This window comes from Canis lupus, chromosome 23 (assembly GCF_048164855.1).
Source record: "Canis lupus baileyi chromosome 23, mCanLup2.hap1, whole genome shotgun sequence".
NCBI lineage: Eukaryota > Metazoa > Chordata > Mammalia > Carnivora > Canidae > Canis > Canis lupus.
Window position 1 is genome coordinate 9,211,193 of NC_132860.1, and position 20,766 is coordinate 9,231,958.

Below are 20,766 nucleotides of genomic sequence, written 5' to 3' on the forward strand. Positions count from 1 at the left end.
GGGGTGGAAGAGGAAATGTCAACAGACAGCATTACGGTGAAGTTCTCAGGGTAGTGGATGCCAGAACCAGGCATCCAGCGCTAGGCAGAACTTGGACAGGGGGGGTCAGTGTCACCATCCAGATGCTTTGCGAAAGTTGACTCATGGAATCAAGGAGGTCATGCCATGCTCCCATTTTCCAGGTGGAGAAACTCAGGTCCAGGGAGCTGAAATAGTTGGGAGCTGGGAAGCGGTATGGCCAGAATCCCAGTCCGTGGTGTGCCTGACTCTAGAGCCTGTGCCCTGCCCGTTACACCATGCTGCTTCCCAAGGACTTCCTGGTAGAGGAACAGCATGAGCTGGCTTGAGGGAAGCTGGCGGAAGGCACACGGGAGACCACGGGAGTCAAGAGAAGGAAGAAAAGATTGGGGCCGTGGATGTAGGGGTGATGGTCACGCAGAGTGACCCAGGCTTGAGCTCTGGAGTCCAACAGCCTCTGGACTTGGCCTCCCTTGGCCTCAGTCTCCTCACTGGAGAATGGGGACCTAACCTCTACTTCCTGTGGTTGACCTTAGCATTCAGTGAGGTAACACAAGTAAAGCACTTCGGAGGTTGCCTCTAGCCCCGTGAGTCCTCAAACGTGGACGATTATGTCAATCAACAGTCACCATTATTCCCCATAATAATAATAACTGGCAGCACAACCTCAGAGGTAGGTCGGGGTACGTGGGGAATATTGAGTGCCAGCGCCGGCACGTGGTCTTGATCCTGTTGATGTGGGGGGACCGCGGGGGAAGGTCTTTAGCACAGACATGAAACCACAAGGGTACTAGCACATTTTCTCCTCTCCTGCAGGATGACACAGCAATCCCTGCTTCAGAAGTTCATGATTTTTCTCCAACGTGGAAAGATTGCGCTGCAGTGAAGAAAGGCCCTTTTGATACCTGCAAACGCAGGCCATATGGTGCCAGCGGAGGGTTGGTGGCTGTCTGGGTGCATACCACAGGGAGCACGAGAAGGGCTGGGGGGGGCTCCTGTGGGGGTTGGGGGCTCGGGTGCCCCCAACTGGTGATAAAGGGAAGGAGGAGGCATCTCCATGTCCCTTGGCCAACTGGCCCACTCTGTGAGCCTCGTAAGGGTGTCAGGCACCCTCCCCTTGGCCACTCATCACCAAATCAGAAGCCTCCAGAGGCCTCGCTCCTGTAACCATAGAAACAGGTGCTCTCTGGACCACCCCTCTCTCTATTAAAAAGGGTAAGATGCTGTGTCCTCGGAATGGAGATGGTTGATGAAGGGCAGGCCTTTGTGAGGGGCCCTCTCTGGCTTCATGTCCAGTCTGCCCCCAGCCCTCCTCATGGCCTGCAGAGGCGGCTCTGTGGAGAACTCCAAGCTGCACAGCTGCCCCTGAGGAAAAGCTGGCATCTCTCCGGGCCCTAGCACATCTTTGAATTCTTCTGCTCCCTTGTGACCTCTCTGTGAGGCAGACCTTATCTTCATTTTACAAATAGGGAAGTGTGATCCAAAGAGGGCAAATGACTGTCTGAGCCATGTAGCTAGGAAGAGCTGGGCTGGATCCAAGCCCCCAGCTGTCTGAACTCCAAAGCCCTGGTTTAACTCCTGCTGCATTCCACCTATCAGAGCAGGGGGTGGACAGATAATGTTGGCTAGAGCTCTTCAGAAAAAGAACCAGATGATAGTGGCCCAAGAGTAAGGAAGGATCCAGCTGACCTCTGGTTCCAAGCCGGGCAGAGGGACAGTCCCAGGTTTGCACCTTCCTGAGTGACCTTGGACAGGTTACTTACCCTCCCTGATTCCTGGATCCTCATCTGGAAAATGGATCTCAGAGGACCTACCTGCAGGGTGTTGGCAATGATCAGAGGTATGTTCTGTAAGCTCTGGCCTTCAAAAAGTGCTCCCTAATGGCAGCTCTGACAAATGGTTAGTAGTGCGGAGCTGCAGATAGGATGGGGGCTCCTCAAACAGCCTCACTAACATGCAACACAAGCCAAGAATGGAACTGTGAGCTGAGCAGGGCGGGAGAACCTTCTCCCCCACACACACAACGGGCTCTTGGAAGCCATCCTTTATTGCTAAGCACCTAGGCACATTATGGAATTTCATCTTCCCCACAACCCAGGGAGGCAAGGATTACTCTCATGTTACAAATGACGAAACTGAGATTTGGAGATGAAGTGACCTGTCACTCAAAGCTACCTGCTCCTGCTTGTCAGGCTCCTGAGCCTGTGCTCCTCCGAGCCCCACTGCCTGCTGCTGTGGCTCCCCGTGGCCACCCAGCACCTGGGGACTGGCCTCTGGGCCCATGGTCTCCAGAAGGGAAGTCCCTTCTCTGCCCTCGGTCCTACACTCTCCTCTGGATGGTTAGCTCAGCAGCCACACGTGACCCAACCATTCTTCTGAGCCCAGTAGGAACCACTGACCGCCCGATGTGAATGATCCAAGCTGCCGATTTCACTAAGACGTAGGAGAAGCACGATTTGACCTGGAATCTGTGGGTCCCCACCCTCCCTGCCTCATCACCAAATGGTTACAGGACCCAGACTCAGGCCTGCAGGACCCAAATGAACCAGCCAGGCAGACACATGGGCATCTTGAAGGGATTCCCAGGCCGGCCTTCCTTCCCCCCCCCCTCCATCAAAGCACTGCCACGGCTCCCAATGAGGGCCGGGGGAGCTGTAAAATCCCCATTTGCCACAATTAGCAGATGAGTAATGAAATGGCAGTGGCAGCTGGCAGTGGCCTCTGCTCTCCCGAGGCCCACAGCCCTGCCTCCTGTGAATGCCAGATCGTGACAGAAAGCAGCAGAATGTCTGGTACCCAGAGATACCTAGACACACACCACTGGGCCATCCTGCTCTTCCTCCTGGAAATCCAGACCATGTTTCACGGGGAACTCCTGTTCTTTGCAAGAGGCCTGCACTCAGGATCACCAAAGACAGAGTGAAAGAGGGGAGGGGAGCCCCAAAGGAGGAGAAAGGAGGAAGCAAGGAGGTGGAAGGAACAGTGTTTGCAAGGACCCTGGGCCAGAAGGGAGCCGGCATGAGAACAGAATGCATGCAGTGTGGGTGGAGCTCCGGTTACCCTCCAGTAGGAGGATGGGGAAAGGGCTGGCTGTGTGGGGGAGGCAGTCGGGGAGCCCACGGGCCACGGGGAGCATTTTGCCATGCCACAGGCGTCCCGTGGCTTGTTCCTTTCTGCCCCAGCAAGTCCTTTAATGCTTTTCTAGGTTTCAGCAACATTTTTAACTTATAGCAACATTTTAACTTAACATCTATAGATGGCCATGCTTGCCTGAAAACAGCATGCATGGCGTTGGCTTCTGGGCCATCGTCCGGTAAAATTGCCATGTGTGTTCATTTACAGGCGCGTGGCACATAGAGAGGTTAGAGGCATCCGTCACCCCAGTGGTCCCTAAAGCCAAGGGCTGCCTGAGCGGCAGGAGGGCCCAGCTCCAGGTGCCCCGCCAGAAACCCTCTGCCTTCTCAGGTCCAGGAAAGAAAGGACCTCAGGGCCCTCAGGCCCAAAGAGAGTTAAAGGAAGTCTCAGCCAGAGAGAAAGAGCTATTTCCTCAAACTGCTCCTGTCCAGCTCAGTTCATCAAATCTCCTTTATGTAGCACAAAATAAACACAACCCTAATTAGCAGGTTTGTGTTGCAGCTGAATTTTCAAAAGTGCATCCAGCTTCCAGCCTCAGCATCCCCAGAGAAGGCGCAGCGGCTCCCCAAGAGGCTGGCCGGTGTTTGTGGAATCATCAGTCTTCTGACGTTCACACAGTTTGCCTCATTTCCTCCAAAGAGTTATTAGCTGAAAGGCATCTCCTCCAGGTCTGAGCTCAATGAACTCCCAGGCCCTGGCCACGTCTGGTTAGACAGGAGGAATAATACGGGGCGTCAACGTGCTGGGCTGGATCACTAGCAAGTGCAGGTAGAGGCAGGGAAAGCCCTGAAGGCCAGAACTGGAAAGGGGCATCCTTGCGTTCCCTCCTTCATTGAGCAAATATTTATGGAGTGGCCACGATCTTTTAGGTGGTGGGAGGCAGCAGGGTGTACAATCACTGCTGGCGTTTCTAGAGCTACATGGTCAGAGTTCAAATCCTAATTCTATCACCCACTTATAACCAAATTACTTTCTCCCCTGGACCCTAATTGGTTTCCTCACCTGTGAAAGGTGCTGGGCATACCAGGGTGGGGGCCATGGAACCCCGATTGAGAACTACTCCTTTAGCCACTTCACCTGTTAGGTATGTCTTTGGGTCCCGTGCTACTTCTGGATAAGCCTGGTCAAGAGCCTCATCCAGCTCTGTGGCTTGACCTGGAATTTGGAATGACTCCCAGGCCTTTGGTGCTCAACCACCCCCTCCTTGTAGGTTTAAAAATAGTCACTGGCAGGCAAGATAGACGTGAGTTTGGAGTGCATGATACCAAACTGAACACCAGGCACTGATGAGCCATTCGTGGGCACCGTTTTATTTCCCTCTTCTAGACACTGAGACTGGAAGAGATTTGGTGATTTGCCCAAGGACATGCGAGTGCCCAGGATCAGAACCAGGAAGTGTGGAATGAAGGAAGAGATCCTACAGAAGAGCCCCCACCAAAGACATGCTCACAGCCAGGGCCCCTCCGGGCTAGTGCTCGGGTGGCCGTGCATTTCTGCAAGATGCAAGTCTGAGATGACCATCCAACAACCGAGAAAGTGGCCTGTGGGGCCAAAGGAAAGGAATGAGCAATTATTCCTTCTGTCCCTTTCTCACCAACCCAAATTCATTCTGCTGGGTGCCAGACACTGTGCAACGTGCCTTCTAAATATGCTCACATTTATTCTTCACACTAGCGGTCCCAGGTTTGGTGTAACTTGCCCCACTGCCACTGTGCAATTTGCCCAGAAGCACAGGGCTGGTCATGCTCAGAGCTGGTGGTCAAGCCCCAAAGTCCACGCACTTCACTGCTATTTTCTTACTCCACGAAGTCAGGAGTTTAGTGGCAGTGGAGAACCTAAGTTCCCAAGCTCCCCACTCAGCTTGTCCCATTTTAAAACAGAAGGTGGGTATGCTCGGAGGCCCCTCAACTCTTGTTTTCCGGGCCTGGCCTCAGCCTGTCACACAGCCGGGGCCAGCCGGGGCCTGCCCAGGCCACACCGCCCGCTCTGATCCGGCTCCTGAGTCCAGAGCTTCTCCTCATAAAAGCAGCAGCTGCTACAAGGAAGGCTTCCAGAGAGCATGGAGCTCTGCTGAGGATGGCCAACCAGCCAACCGGCCTGGGAGGCAGAGTTCGCCCCAGGCAGCCCTACCTGCTACCCAGAATCCTCTCTTCAGTGATTCTGTCCCAGGCGGTGAATGCATAGTTGATTTAGGGAGCGTCTCCTAGGGTTAGATGTCGAGTACACCTTCAAATCAAACATCAGCTGCTCTCTCTGAGATGAGGAAAAAGTGGACTCTGGTCCCATCAGCAGCTTCTAGGCTACGTGGGAGGGAGCCACACCTGAGGGACTCATGTGGCCTGATGGAGAGAACTGGGTGGGGGGGGACAAAGAATTTCACCTAAAATGTCTTTTAAAAAAGTAAGGTTAACAGCCTGCTTCTCCCTCTGCCTTGTGTCTCTGCCTCTCTCTCTGGGTCTCTTATGAATAAATAAATAAAATCTTAAAAAAAAAACAGCAATGTTAAGGCATCGTCTAGCTGATGAAAGAAGGTAAGTTAAACCCTGGGGGACCTGAATTGTCCTAGTTCTGAGGACAACAGTCCCACCTTGGAGCTTGAAGTTGAGCAAATTAACATTTCCCTGCTCCAGGCACCCACGAAACCAGCACAGCGGGGACCGGCGCAGAGCGCAGAGCACCACAAAACCATCTTGAGAAAGAATGGCCCGCAGGCCTGGGGGCCCGGATGCTGACCTCAGTGCAGGTATTAGAATTTTTAAAGAAAAAATACAGGTCAGGCTGCAAGGGTGGGGGCGTGGTGGGAGCCTGCGTATTAGTGTTCGGGGCCACTGTAACAAGGTATACTACCTGGGTGGCTTCCAGCAACGTTTATTGTCTTAACAGCTCTGGAGGCCAGAAATCCCAAAGCAAGGCGTCGGCAGGCGGTGCTCCCTCTGGGACTCTGGGTGGAATCCTCCCTTGCCTGCTCCCGGCTTCTGGCGGTGGCCAGCAGCCCTGACATTCCTTGGCTGGCAGCCGCACCACTCCGACGTCTGCCTCCAACGTCACATGGCAGTCTGCTCCCCGTGTGTCTCTCCTCTTCTTATAAGGGCACAAGTCATACTGGATCAAGGGCCCATTCTTTTTTTTTTTTTTTTTAAGATTTTATTTATTTATTCTTGAGAGACACAGAGAGGCAGAGACACAGGCAGAGGGAGACGCAGGCTCCCCACGAAGGAGCCCGATGCGGAACTCGATCCTAGGACCAAAGGCAGACAGATGCTCACCGCTGAGCCACCCAAGTGCCCCAAGGGCCCATCCTATTCCAATATGACCTCATGCGAATGAATTCCATCTTGCAATGACCCTACATCCCAAGCAGGTTGCATTCTGAGGTCGTGAGAGTTAGGACTTCAACCTATCTTTGGGGGGATGTAATTCAACCCATAATAAGTGGCCACCGAAGAAATAAAATAATGGGAGCCTGAGGGCAGGGCATGTGTACAACGTGCATCGCGGTGCCCTGGCCCGTCCGCCGGAGCCCCGGTCTGCAGCCTGGCCCAGGAATGTCTGGCCGCCCCCCTTCACAGAGACACCCCCTTGCTGCTGCTCAATGACGGGAGCATGTGGCAGCCACCTCTCACCCTCCCTAGGGGACCCTGGCCCTCACCACATAGTTTTCCATACAAACAGCTGACTTGAGATGATTAGGGTCTTCCTTCCATTTGCTCTTTGATGCTGCTGGGTCCCAACTTTTTGGGGTTGAGAATAACGCCCCTTCAAATACAAAAGCTGTGGATGACACACTCCTTGTAAGGGAGAGAAAGATGTGAAGCATCGTCAGCTGAGCTGGTGATAATTGCATGGATGCTGCTGCAACACAACCAAGTCTCCCCCTTCCTGTAGAGGTGCCCCGTCATCCCCCTTGTCACGCAGGGGCTGTCACGCAGCCTGACTCGCCGTGGCGGAGAGGAGTCCTTTGGTGCCCTTTCCGTGCTCTCCTCCGGAGGAGTGTCCAAGCCAAGTTCTCGCATCGCTCTCAAGTCACTCGTGACCACTAACTTTCCACTTCTTACTCACAGCAGGTCGCACCCCCCCCTTCTTTGTAGCAAGGCCCAAACCAGTGGGAACTGGTCCATGGGTCCCCTTATTGCAAACATCAGCTTCCCTTGTGGATCTGATCTACATGCGGTGGACACGCCTGCGAAGGGATGTGTAGGGCCGGACACGGAGACACGCTGCTGGAAAGCCACGCAAGGCCGACAAGCAGGAGACGAGGAGAACCCCTAAACTCTTTTCCAGCAAAGCTTGAACACGGAGAAATAGTTTCTGCCTGAGTTAGCTAGCAATTCAAATGAGCCGTTCTGCCCCGTCCTGAGGAGCCGAGCCTCTACTGCGAGGCCTGCGGTCCGATGTGAGCTGTGCAGGCTGCAGCTACCCTGGGATGCGAGCCCAGCATCCGCGGAGGGGACTCGCTCTTTCCCTCTGCCCTCCGCTCCTGGCTCCCCAGACACTGGACCACTTGGCAGTTGGCCCCTCCGACCACTTCGCATAGCTCCCTCCCCTCTCAGCCTTCCCTCCTACCTGCATCTCTAATTAAGTCCCAGAGCCTGTGCTCCGGCTGCCCAGGAGAGGAAGCTGCCAGCTATGGGTTTCAGTTACAACGAAAGAAAGAGCCTATTTTCCCCAGAGACAAAGTCAGAGGAGTCTGCAAAGGACCACCCAGCCCCTTCTCCGCGGCCTCCAGCTCTCAGCGTTGGCCGGACACCCCCACCTCCCCCCCATCCTCAGAGGAAGATGCACCTAAGGGTCCCAGCAGAACCTCCTGGGTGGAGCGCTCCCCAGGGAATGGGGTGATTTCCTGATGGGAATCCAGAAAATAGAGTTTGTCTATTTCCCTTGGAATCTGTCCAGGCCGAGCAATGTCAAAGCCTGGGCTGGGGTACAAAAGGCATTAGGCAGGGCCCCCAGAGGACGGCGTGCAGAATTCTGGCCATCAGACACCAGAATGTGTTGTTACTGGCTACATCCACTCCTACTTGGCAAATGCAGTTTTTGGATAGGACTTTGTTTTTCAGTCTGGGTTGGATGTGCAAAGTGCCCTGGGTCAGAAGGGAAAGGCTGGGCCAGATGGCAAGGCCTGAGGCCAGGGACAGGCTATCGGGCTCTCCGGGGCCCCAGGCAAGGGCACAGGCCCCATGGGGTGGTCCCAGGGCACTAGGCCTGGGTGATGAGGGCAGCGATCCCCTCCAGCATCACCTCCCGGGCCTGAGCAGAAGGGTGATGGAGACTGGCAGAGAAACAGCAATTGTTCGACGAGAAGTCCACAGTGTCTGCTTCTGGAGGCTTCATGGACCCGAAAGGCTGCAGGCCAATCCCACTCTCAGCCTGGCACTGCTCACCTACCTGCCCTCCTGCTCCACACCCCCAAATGCCTTCCTCGTGTTTGTTTAGATAACAGCAGCTCTACTGATAGCATCACGCTCATGCAATTCATCCAATGAAGGTGTACAACTCAGTGGTTTTTAGTACATTCAGAGTTGTGTAACCATCGCCATGACCAATTTTAGAACATTTTCACCCCCTGTAAGGAAAAAACAAAAGAAAATAAAAAAAACCCACATCCCCTAGCAGTTACTCCTGTCCCCGCCCATTCTTCCCCAACTCTGGGCCACCATGAACCTACTTTCTGTTTCTACACTTGCCTGCTCTGGGTGTTTCATGGAAGTGGAATCTGACTTCCCTCACTTTTTAAGGCCCCCCCCCGCCCCCCGGGACTTGGTTCAAGCATCCTGGAGCCAGGGCCTGACAAGACCCACAGACCTGGAGCCAGGAAATATGGGTGCAGGGACATTGCCATTTCCTGACTGTGAGACCCTGATAAAGCCTCCTGGACCTGCCTCTCGGCAGCAAACTAAGATCAATAAATAAATGCCCCACAGCCTCGCCGTGAGGACACACCAAGACGTGGTGTGTGAACACACACATCGTACATGATAAAGCACATCACGTCCAAATAAATGCAGCACAATCCCAGCTCCTTTTGAGTTTATAAACAAAGTAAAGAGCTGGTCTTCCTACCCCGATAATTCTAAGTCCTCTCCGCCAGCGCCCACCTTTATTCTTCTGTGTTCTTTGCTCTGTGTGCCTAGGACACAGCTGCCAAGGAAAACTCGAGAGAGGAAAAGAAGAAGCCCACTTCTCAGTGCTCTTTGGTGAGAAAACAAAAGGATTAGTCCTCGCTGGGCAGGGGGTCACACAGAAGTTGCTGTGCGGTGACCAAGAGCAGGATAGTACTGGCCCTTAGGGCTGGGTCTGTTCTATCACCTGTGGCAGCCCAATTAATCTCCTCTCACCTGTCCCCTCACCTGTACAATCTGGAATAAAAATAGGTTCATCTGGGGCAGCCCAGGTGGCTCAGAGGTCTAGCTCCGCCTTCGGCCCAAGGCGTGATCCTGGAGACACGGGATGGAGTCCCGCATCGGGCTCCCTCCATGGAGCCTGCTTCTCCCTCTGCCTGTGTCTCTGCCTCTCTCTCTCTGTCTCTGTCTCTGTCTCTCTCTCTCTCTCTGTCTCTCATGAATAAATAAATAAAATCTTTAACAAAAAATAGGTTCATCCTCCTGGGGTGTGTGCTAGGATTCCCTGAGATAGGACTTAGCCCAGAGCAGGGCTCATGGTCAACAGTAAATTGTGGCCACCACTGTCAGTACCATCATGGTCGTACTCACCACTGCCATTATCAGAGGGTAAATCTAGCTATCTGGTGAAGAGCGCTGGCTCCTACCTCTTTTTGCCTCAGTTTCCTCATGTTTAAAATGGACACATACAGTATCAAACTTATAGTGTAACTGTGAGGGTCGGCGGGCTCATCCACACAGTGTGCTTGGAGCAGTGCCTGGCATACTGCGCTATGGGGGATTAGTTACTTACTATTACTTCCTAAAAAGGTTTTCCTCGTTCCCTCACAGGCCAACAACAACTCCTGGGTATCCTCTCACACTTTCTCCCTGTACCCCTTTCTCTAAAGTGTCCTTCCAGTATTTTCCCAACTTGTAAAATAGCCTCTGTTTTTCCAGTGTAACAGTCTGTTTGCACGACTGAAGTCAAGGAACTAAACTCACTAGATAGCTCCTCCTGGAAAATGCTAATGCCCAGAGGAAAAAACACCCCCAGAAAGGAGAAAAGGCCCTCTGACCCATTCCCTGGGATGTAAGGTCTGTAAGATCTAGCTCATTACATTTCTGGCTGAATGTTCTGGGCCAGATTAAAGCAATTCCAGCAAATATCAAGGGTTTAATAGTCCAGCCTCCAGAATAAAATTCCATTTCTTCCTTGGAGTTCTAGGGGCAGCAAATCAGTGGCTCACAGAGGTAAACACTGATGAAATCCAGAGAACCAGCAAAAAAAAAAAAAAAAAAAAAAGGTGGGACAACTGAGTCTCTTCCCATCTTGCCTCTGCTGATTGCATTATCATTTATCACAGCTCAGCAGGAAAAAGCTAGGAAAAGCATCTGATGATCTTGGGTTGGCTAAATATTCCAACTATCAGGCCTGGGAATACAAGCCTGATTCAGCCAAATCTTAAATGCATTTGCCTCTCATCCCTTTAGCATCCTTCCCATGGCGTGGTATAAAAGCTGGACAAGACACTCCAGCCTTCCCAGGCTGCACAGGACATGGACACTCCCACCCGAACCTTGGGACATCATTATCCAAGGCTGGGTGCTCCTCTGGGAGCTTGCAGCCCCGGCACTCATGCCAGACAGTGTTCCTGTCCCAGATGATTCTGTGTCCTTACACCCTCACGCACGTACACAGATCCACATCAGGGGACTAAACCTCAGTCGGAGGAGGACCGAGTTGGAAGGGATCTTTAGGGCTGCCTCAGCCACCTATCCCCCCTTTGTGCTACGGGATGGGACACTGGGCTCCAGAGTAAGGACTGACGTGCCCTAATTCATGCTGTGTTCTCTCTTCTGTTTCCTCATTTGCCAAACGCAGATCATTTCCCTATATCGCCCGGGTTACAAGGCCTAAATTAGAAATGCAATCGATGCTTAGTAATTTTACCTTTCCCTTCCTTCCCACAACTGACCTGCTACGTGATGGATTTTGTTTTATTTGTTTCCTCTTGAACACTTAGAAGGACCATAGTCAACCTACCAGATACTGAGGAAGCTGGGAGAGCGACGACGACGTTCCCACTTCACAAGGCACAAGCTTCCCTGCCGCCGCACCCCCCCCCCCCCAGTGCAGCTAGTGGGGCTTTGGACATTATTATCCATTCATCTATTTATTCAGCAAATTCAGAGCCAGCCATTGTTATAAGCATTCAGGGATACAATAGTAATAAAAGATTTATTGAGAAAGACAGATCTTAATCAAATCATTATACTCATAATTAATTAAACTTAGGATAAATGCTACAAAAGGCAGACAGGTGGCTGTAGTAGTGTGACAAGAGGACTTAACAGAGCCTGGGGTGGGGGTAGTCAGGGAAGGCTTCCCTGAGGAAGTAACGTTTCCCTCAGATATGAAGGATGGTTAGGAATTTGTGGAACAATGAGTGGGGCTAGGAGGGAAGGCTGGGGGGAGCAGCTCAAGAAGCAAGAGCAACGTGTGTAAAGGTGTTGGGGAGAGTACCTGCCATATTTGGGGAAGCAGGGTTACAGAGAAGTCCGAGAGGCTGGTTTTGTGCTTGAATATTTATTTGTTTGGAGGAAGACGAAGATCAGCAGCCCCAGAGCCCTGGGGTGGGGTGGGGGGCAGGCGGGGAAGGACCATTAGAGGGGGAAGACAGTGAGTCAGCCCACGGATCCTAACTCTGATCCTAACCCGTAATTAGGACCAGGGTAGGAGTTGCTGCAACTCCAGAGGAACAGGTGCGACGGTCCTAGGAAGAGATGTTTGAACCCCTGGGACCGAGCAAGGCTGGTGCACAGAGCAGCCCCCACCAGTAGACGCCTATTCAAGCACCCTCCTCCCCCACTCTTGCATCACCATTGCCTTTGCCATAGAAAGAGATGTATTCCCTGGTTCCCTATTTCCTTAAGAACCAATCTTCCAGAAGCAACTTGAAATCTAGAAGACTGTTTATCTTTCAGCATTTTGGGGGGTTTCATGTCTTTACTAGTCCCCGTCCCAGGGGCACTGTGTTTAGCACTTAAGAGATTGGGCTCTGTAGTTAGACTGCAGGGGTTTGAATCCTGACATTGTCATTTACCAGCTGTGTGACTTCAGGCAAGTCTCTTAACCTCTCTGTATCCTCATCTATAAAATGAAGATAACAATTTACTTACTTATAGGGTTGCTATAAAAATTAAATGAAATAGAGGGACTCCTGGGTGGCTCAGTGTTTAAGCATCTGCCTCTGGCTCAGGGCGTGACCCTGGAGTCCTGGGATCGAGTCCCACATCAGGTTCCCCTTGAAAAGCCTGCTTCTCTCTCTCTGCCTGTGTCTCTGCCTCTCTCTCTGTCTCTCATGAGTAAATAAATAAAATCTTTTTAAAAAATTAAATGAAATAAAGATTAAATGAAATAATGCAGATATTCATTGGGATACATTGGTGGAAATACTCAGGAAATGGAAACTTTATTATTATTATTATTAATCATTTCATTAATATCACCACCATAGCAACTATATAATACGTGTCCACAATATTCCAGAAACTGAACGAAGTATTTCATATACTTTATTTTGAATGCTCCCATAGTTTTTGGTATAACGATCCTGATTTTCTAAATGGGGAACTGAGGCTCAGAGGAAGCTGAGAATAGCTGAAGAATAGCTGAGCCACTCGCCTATTAAGTGACAAGTGAGGATTCAGAGCCAGGCTCCCAAAGCAGCCCACTCTCTACGTTGCTATCCCAAATTGGTCACTTCTCCTCAACACGCTGTACGATCCTGTTAATTACAACTAATGAGAATGAGGTTCTATGCACTACCTGTTCGTTGATTTGCAGATTTTTAATATCATTCCTTGCCCCAGGAGGACTCTCCAGGGGACCATCATTACCATACAATTCTTTGGGGGAAATGAAACAACAGCTGGCCCTGCCAATCACCATGGCAACACTCCTGTAAGTACATAGAATGGCATCAACAGAATAAAAATGTCTATATGTGTCTATGTTCTATATTCGCCCTTTAATGCTCTATGTTATACATTGACTTGCTGACGACAGCATCAGGGACTCAGGTGGAGGCATTTTCAATCAGCTCCAAAATCTCTCCCCCTCCTGGGATGTTTCCAAGACCCCATCAAGCTGACCCAGGCGGGGAGCGAGGTTGCTAGGGAAAAGAGCTCACTGCCAAGCTCTGGCCCAGCAGCACATGCTTCACCCTGACAGTGTGGAAATGCGGGGACAGGGCTGGTGTCGCGGACGTGTGACCTACGTAGTGGGATAGGGCTCTGCACTCAGAAGGGCCCCACAATTGCTTTAATGCTCTGCTCGTGCCATCTTCAAAATCTTAACACTTCTTTAAACAAGGGGCCCCGCGTTGTCCATTTTGCAGTGATCCCCACGAATCATGTGGCAGGTCCCATGTGAGGAATGAGCAATAGGCAGATACTTTATGAATTTCCTTTCCGGCTGGCATTTTCTCCCTCTTTTTGCCTCTCTCTCTCAGACCTGCCGACCCGCCCGATATTCTAGCTCAAGGGTTATCAAAATTCATGGGAATGCAGCCATGTGAATGTGACCAGAACTGAGCAATTCCTGACCCTACAAATAATGGTTGCTCTCTATTTCGGGCTGGCTGGGTGCCAGGCACCCAAGGGGAACTGATACGACTTCTGATCTGGAAGATGGGTGGGTGCTATCAAACCCATTTTGCAGTTGAGGACACGGAGGCTCCGAGAAGTGCAGGGACTTCCCAAAGTCACACAGCACCTGGGACATAGGTCTTATGAACGCACCCAAAGGTCTCCTTGGGGGCTGCTCCCCCTGCCTCGGCTGCTTCGGCGCCTGGCGTGGGCCCGGGCCGTTGGGCCGTGGGCGGCCCACCCCTCATCAGTCCTAGGAGCGCGGCCCGGCCCGGCCACACGCACTCTCCTCCCTCCCCCATCCAAGGACGGCTTCACGACGGCCTCTCCTGGCCACCAGTCCACGAGGTCCCTTGTGGGAGCCGTGAGATCTCGTGTGGTGACCTGTGGTGTTTCTCCGTGGCTCTCTGTGAGGCAGTAGCCATCAAGCTAACATGCCACTGAGCATCCTTTCACGTCCTCTCACCTCATTTCCCTTTTGTCTGACCTTTGCCACCTGGGTGTGTGACCACTCCCCCCTCCAAAGGAAGCATCTAAGGCTGAATCCTTGCCTCAGGCTCTGTATTCTGGAAAGCTGGTCTAAAACACACTTGTAGGCAGATTGCCTTCTCACTCAGCCTACGGGGTTGAACTTGGAAGTGAGATGTGATCTGTGGCTCTGTGGTCCTGCCCTGAGCCGTGGGAATGGCCCCCCCGCTAAGAGATCCGGTGCTCATCTTCCTTCTTGTCCCCCTGCCCACTCCATCCTACTCGTACAGGGACCCTCCTGCCCACCCCCAAGCCATGGTTAATCGGTCCCCTGGGGACACCTGATCCAAGCCAAACCAACAAATACCTCCCTTCCTTGGGATTTTTTTTTAAGCTTGGGACTAAGTGATTCTGTCTTTCTTTACACCCACTCTCCAAAACTCACACCTCCATTGTCTACAGCTGGACGTAAAAAGTCTTGGGAATGGTTAGTGGCCATGCTTTCTGCCACCTAGATAAGGTCGGTCCTCAGCATGAAAGAATTTCACCAACATACAGGGAGATACCAAGGCAGGAGCTACACAAAGAGCCCTACTGGCTGTCCCAGGCATGGCTTCCTTCCTGTGTTTCTTTAGCTCCACTGCCCTTTTATTTCCCTTGGGGTTTACTTGCTCTACGTGCTTCTCTAGTACCTTCCACCTAATGCCCCTTGTTGCCTGATGCCATCCTGAGTTTCTGTCATGTGTCACCAAAGGAAGCCCAGTTAGCACAGTATACTCCCACTGAGGGGAATGGAACACAGAAGTGGGAAGAGGCTGAGTTTTGGAACCCTATAAGCCTGGGTATGAATCTTGAACTCCATTGCAAGTAATTTAATCTCTCTGTGCCTCAGTTTCCTCCTCTAAGAAATCAGGAGAACAATACCATCTTCCTACCAAGGCAGGTGTGAGAGCTTAATCATACTTAACACAGCTCCCATTCCCCAATATCTGCTCAAAATGCTGATTCCCTTTTCCTGTCTTCCTTGTTGGTGGTGGGGACTATCTGTGGAGGCAGGTTTTGCTTCAGTCCCCAGCCCCATTGGGTATAGTTACAAAGCCCTGTGAGTCATTCCAAACTGTCCTCATTCCTAGCACTCTGGACTGAGAAAACAAGACCTAGAGGCGTTCCCCAGAAATCAAAGATTCATAAACATTTCCAAAGTATGCCCCACAGGTCACATAGCTTCACCTTTCATATTGGCCCACTTTGAACATCTTTAAGGAGTGATCGTTTAGCTTAGACCTGAATATCTTTAGTGATGGGACCCTCACTCCCTCACAAAGGTAGACATTCCTTTTTTACATAGCTCTGGCGTGAACAAAACATTTAGCTTGCCTCCTCCGTCAGGCTTACAATTGTTGACAGGTTGGAAGCTCCAGATTTCTATAACACAGTGGGATCCAAGCCCGGAAGCTCCTATATCTATGTTACCATCATGAGCCTAGATGAGATCTTTGAAAAAGACAACAGATAGCTCACTTCAACAAGCACCATGTTACACAGTACTTTGTATCCACACACCATGATCCTAAGGCCAGAATCGGATTAAAGGTTGCAAACTTTTTGACAAACCTCTCATCCAGAGGTGAAGTCTATGTCCTAATCCCTTGAATCTGGGTGGGCTTCTATTTTCACTCTGACCAACAGAATGATGCAGAAGTGACACTGCACTGGTTCCCAAAGCCAGAATTTAGGAAGGTGACAGCTCCCATCCTCTGTCATTTGGAACACTGTCTCTGGAGCATCGAACTTCAAACCCTAAAGCTACCACGTTGATGCAATGACATATAAGTGCTCCAGCTGAGAGGTCCACCCAGCCCAGCTGCCGGGGCAGCTCTCCAGCCAGGCACCATACATGGGAGTGAAACCACCTGTACTCCCCAGATGAGCTCATCACTGGTTAAATTCCACAAGTGACCTTAGTCCACATGATGCCACGTGCAAGCAAAGGATCACTCACCAGAGCCCTGTCCGGATTCCTGACCCAAAAAGTTGTAACTTATAATAAAATGGTTGTCATTTTAAGGTACTAAATTTGGGGGTGATTTGTGTTTTATGTATATATTAATATAACTGGAACAATCATTATCCCATCTGACAGATGAGGAAACAGAGGCAGAGGTAGGTAAATGAATTATCTAGACATTTGGGCAAGACTGAAATCCAAGACTTCTCATTTGTAGTCTTATTTTTCTACTTTATCTTGATGACACTGTGAATACCAAAACCATCATCAGCAAAGAGCACTCACCATTCATTATAATCTTAGCTAAAGTAACTTTCTCTGGCACTTTCATAGCCTGTGTCAGTAGAGCTCTTTGGCTTGGTTCTATATGCTGTATTCCCATTTACTCATTTAATCGTCACAACAACCCTATGAGGTGTTATTATAATCTCTAATCTGTAGATGGGGAAACTGAGGCACAGAATGACTAAGTGACTTGCCGAAGGTCATGTGGCCAGAGAAGAACAGAGGAGGGATTTGAACACAGATACTCGGCTCCTGAGACCCATGTTCCTAACTAACCACTGAAAACACTGTCATTCAAAAGAGCCAGGCCATCTTAGGTCAAGTCAGAGGTGATCTGAACTCATGGCCATGATATGTGGCTCAATGCCATATTGACTTCCACCCCAAGCTCTCAATCCTAAAAGGTTTTCAGAAGCTTTTAGACTTGAGACCCACCCATTGTTCACTTACAATATGGAGCAAAGCTATTAAGGACATGGATGTTTTATATCCAGTTGGGTGAAGGGAAGCATCTTTGTGTCTGCCTGAAACCCTGACAGAGAAGCCGGGGCCACCCAATGAATGCCACAATTAATTTCCCAGTGCGCAATATTGCCTGTGGGGAGAGGAGGCACCGGTTCATTTCTTATTCATGAAGTCACACTGCCAAGCTTCATTTGCATGAAGTAATTTCTGCTGCTGCTACCCCGCCATAAAATAAATCCGTTTCTCCTACAGGATCTGGTCTCTTTACACCAAGAGAGATGAGTAAGCAATAAATGCTGAAGGAACACACCCTTTGGATCATTTTAATCAGAAACATGTCTGCAGCTAACAATAAGTGATTTTATAGGAATATAAAATACCTTGGACTCAAAGTACTTGAATGCAACTCTGCCTCAAGATCTGTTTTGGGGAAAGTGTTTAGCATTTTTGTCTGCTTGGCCAAACACTGAGATTTTATAACCAGTAGAGATGAGGGACTATGGTTGTCCAGGAAAAAAAAAAGAAAGAAAGAAAGAAAAGAAAAAGAAGAAGAAGAAGAAGAAGAAAGGGGGAGAGGTTGATAACCTGCCAAAGCCTGAGGAGATGAGAGACTGGAAATGACCCTTTGTATGGCAGGCAAAACAGAGGTCCTGCAAAGGTGTCCACCTCCTAGCTTCTGGCATCTGTGAGTCTCTTACTTCACCTGCAGGCAAGACTTTGCAAAATGGAAGACCTTGACACGGGGAGAGAATTCTGGATTACCAGGTGAGCCCAATGTAGTCACATGAATCCTTAAAAGTGGAGGAACTTTCTTGACTGTCGTCAGAGAAATATGACCACAGATGAATGGTCAGAGAAGTGCAACATTGCTGGCTTTGATGACGGAGGAAGGGAACCAGGAACCAAGGAACGTGGGCCAGAAAAATCAAGGGAACAGATTTACTCTTGGATCCTCCAGAAAACAAACAAACAAACACATAGCCTTCCAGAAATCTTGATTTCAAGACCTTTTCAGACTTCTAGCCTAAAGAATAGTAAAATAATAAATTTGTGTTCTTTTAAACCTCTGTTTGTGACAATTTGTTACAGCAGCCATAGAAAGCGAATAGAGAACTCTTGTAATCCTACTCATTGGCTGTATGACTCTGCCCTGGGTCACCTCGCCTAACAGAAATAGGGAAAGTTTTATATGGCTTCAAGTGCATTGTGGAGGTAAGATTTTTAATATCATTAATATTATTATTCCAGCTGACTACCCTCTATGCAATAGACAGCCCTACAGGGATGTCTGGGACTTCCTAATTAAAAATCATTTAAGCAATTAATGCCAGCTTTCTCCTGACCAAATATTTTACCAGGCGTGATTTTTAAAAATGACAAGAAGTGTTTCATTATTTTTCCTGGCCACTTTTGAAGATCCATCTCAGATATTAATTAGGGAGGCTTGTATCCCGCTATCTATTGCCACAATAATGCTATGTAATAAAATACCTGAGAAGTCTGCTGCTGAAAATGGGAAGCATTTATTTCCTTTATGAGCCTGTGGGTCTGTGATTTAGGCTGGGCTTGGCTGGGCAGTGGCTTAGCTCATGCCCGTGACTGGTGGTCAGATGGCTGTTGGATGACCCAGTTCTTCTCTTCATGCCTCTCACCCTCCACCAGGCTACCATGAGCATCTTCTTGTGGCAACAGAATTGGAGCAAGAGAAGAGAGGTGCCAATGTCTCCTCAAGCCTCTGCATCTGTCACATTCTCACTGTAACTTCTCATTGGCCAAAGCATGTCACATGTCCAGTCTTAGAGCCAAGTAAGTGGTTCTTTATTGAAAGAAAACGCAGACACATAGCAAAGGGCATGGATATAGTGGTGTGTGTGTATGTGTGTGTGTGAGTGTGTGTATGCATGCACACGCATGTGAAGAATTGGAGCCATTGATACAGTTAACCTACCACAGAGAAGAAAGGCAAAGAGAACTGGTTCATCTTTTTTTAAAAAAATATTTTATTTATTCATGAGAGACACACACAGAGAGAAAGAGAGAGAGAGGCAGAGACACAGGCAGAGGGAGAAGCAGGCTCCATGCAGGGAGCCTGACGTGGGACTCGATCCTGGGTCTCCAAGATCATACCCTGGGCTGAAGGTGGCACTAAACAGATGAGCCACCGGGGCTGCCCAAGAGCTGGCTCATCTTATTTGAGATTAAGCACCTACTATAAGCCAGAAACTCATCTAAAAGACACAGAGGTAAACAAAACCTATTCTGTGGAGGGCACTTACATTCCCATGGGCTAAGATGAGTGCTTCAGGAGCAAAAGGTCAGGCCAAGGGACGCCTGGGTGGCTCAGTGGTTGAGCAGCTGCCTTCAGCTCAGAATGTGATCCTGGGATCTGGGATCGAGTCCCACATCGGGCTCCCTGTGAGGAGCCTGCTTCTCCCTCTGTCTGTGTCTCTGCCTCTCTCTCTCTGTCTCTCACGAATATATAAAAAAACCTTAAAAAAAAAAAAAAGGCCAGGCCAATCACTGGGGACACAGCTGTGAACATTATGTTATCTCACTGACTCTACACAGTAGCTCTGAAAGGTGCTCACTATGCTCATTCCTATGAGGCATAGGCAGGGAAGTCAAAGCTGAGCAAGGTAAAGCTGTGTATATACCCAAGTTCAAGATACTGAGCTTCATCTACTTCATTCTGAAACCCAGATTCATGCTACTCTACTCTGAAAAGCATTCTTTCTTTGGCTCAAAAGGTATTCATTTTTCTTTAAAGATTTTATTTATTTACTCATGAGAGACACAGAGAGAGAGAGGCAGAGACAGGCAGAGGGAGAAGCAGGCTCCATGCAGGGAGCCCGACGTGGGACTCGATCCCGGGTCTCCAGGATGAGGCCCTGGGCCAAAGGCAGGCACTACACCGCTGAGCCAACCAGGCTGCCCTCAACAGATATTTAAATGCCAAGTACTGTTTATATCTCCTTAGAAAAAAAAAAAAGAAATGACTCAGGACCCTTTTCCCTCCCAGCATCTACCAGACATCACCAACTGCAAAGAGAATCCCTACCTTCTCTCATCTTTACCCTGATGTGGGGTCATCATGGTTGAGAGATGCTAACTACCTCCTTTAACACACACACACACACACACACACACACACACACCAATAAAAACCTTCTAGGAGAAACAATTCATCATCATTACCGCAACCTCTGGTTCACTTCAATCTTAGGTTCCCCGCCTTTTATTTATAGTGCCTTCAAAGAGGTTCCACGTCATTAATTGCTCACCATTTAGACCAATTAGATGAGGTGAGCACTGCTAGAGAAATCACACTACCCAGGTGGCAAAGGCAGCTGTGCCTGCCTGGGGTGTTGGCTCTGCCCTCTAGGAAATATATATATAACAGCCCAGAGGTGGTCTGAGCACGTTGGCTGGACCGCATGGTTCAAACAAAATGAATGAGCTATAGACAAACGTCGACTGTGGATTTATTTCAACAACACAGATTTGAACATGATGAGAGGTTAAACTAATGGTTTAACCATAGTACCTTGCTACTAAGTGAGGAAAAACCTTGGGGAAAAGCTACTTTAATAACAGAGCTGTCAACCTAGTGAATTAAACCTGACTGAGCAAGGCTTT

General features: G+C 49.8%; 1 protein-coding gene and 1 long non-coding RNA gene across 2 annotated transcripts in view; one reads left to right on the plus strand and one right to left on the minus strand.

The window, feature by feature from the left end:
• The window catches only part of NAV2 (neuron navigator 2), a 727,084-nt gene that overhangs the window by 562,122 nt on the left and 144,196 nt on the right, over positions 1-20,766 (minus strand). The window lies entirely within an intron of this gene.
• On the plus strand, positions 2,926-5,649 carry LOC140615387 (uncharacterized). Its single transcript, XR_012016056.1, has 2 exons — positions 2,926-3,084; positions 4,480-5,649. It is a non-coding gene; the product is annotated as an uncharacterized lncRNA (long non-coding RNA).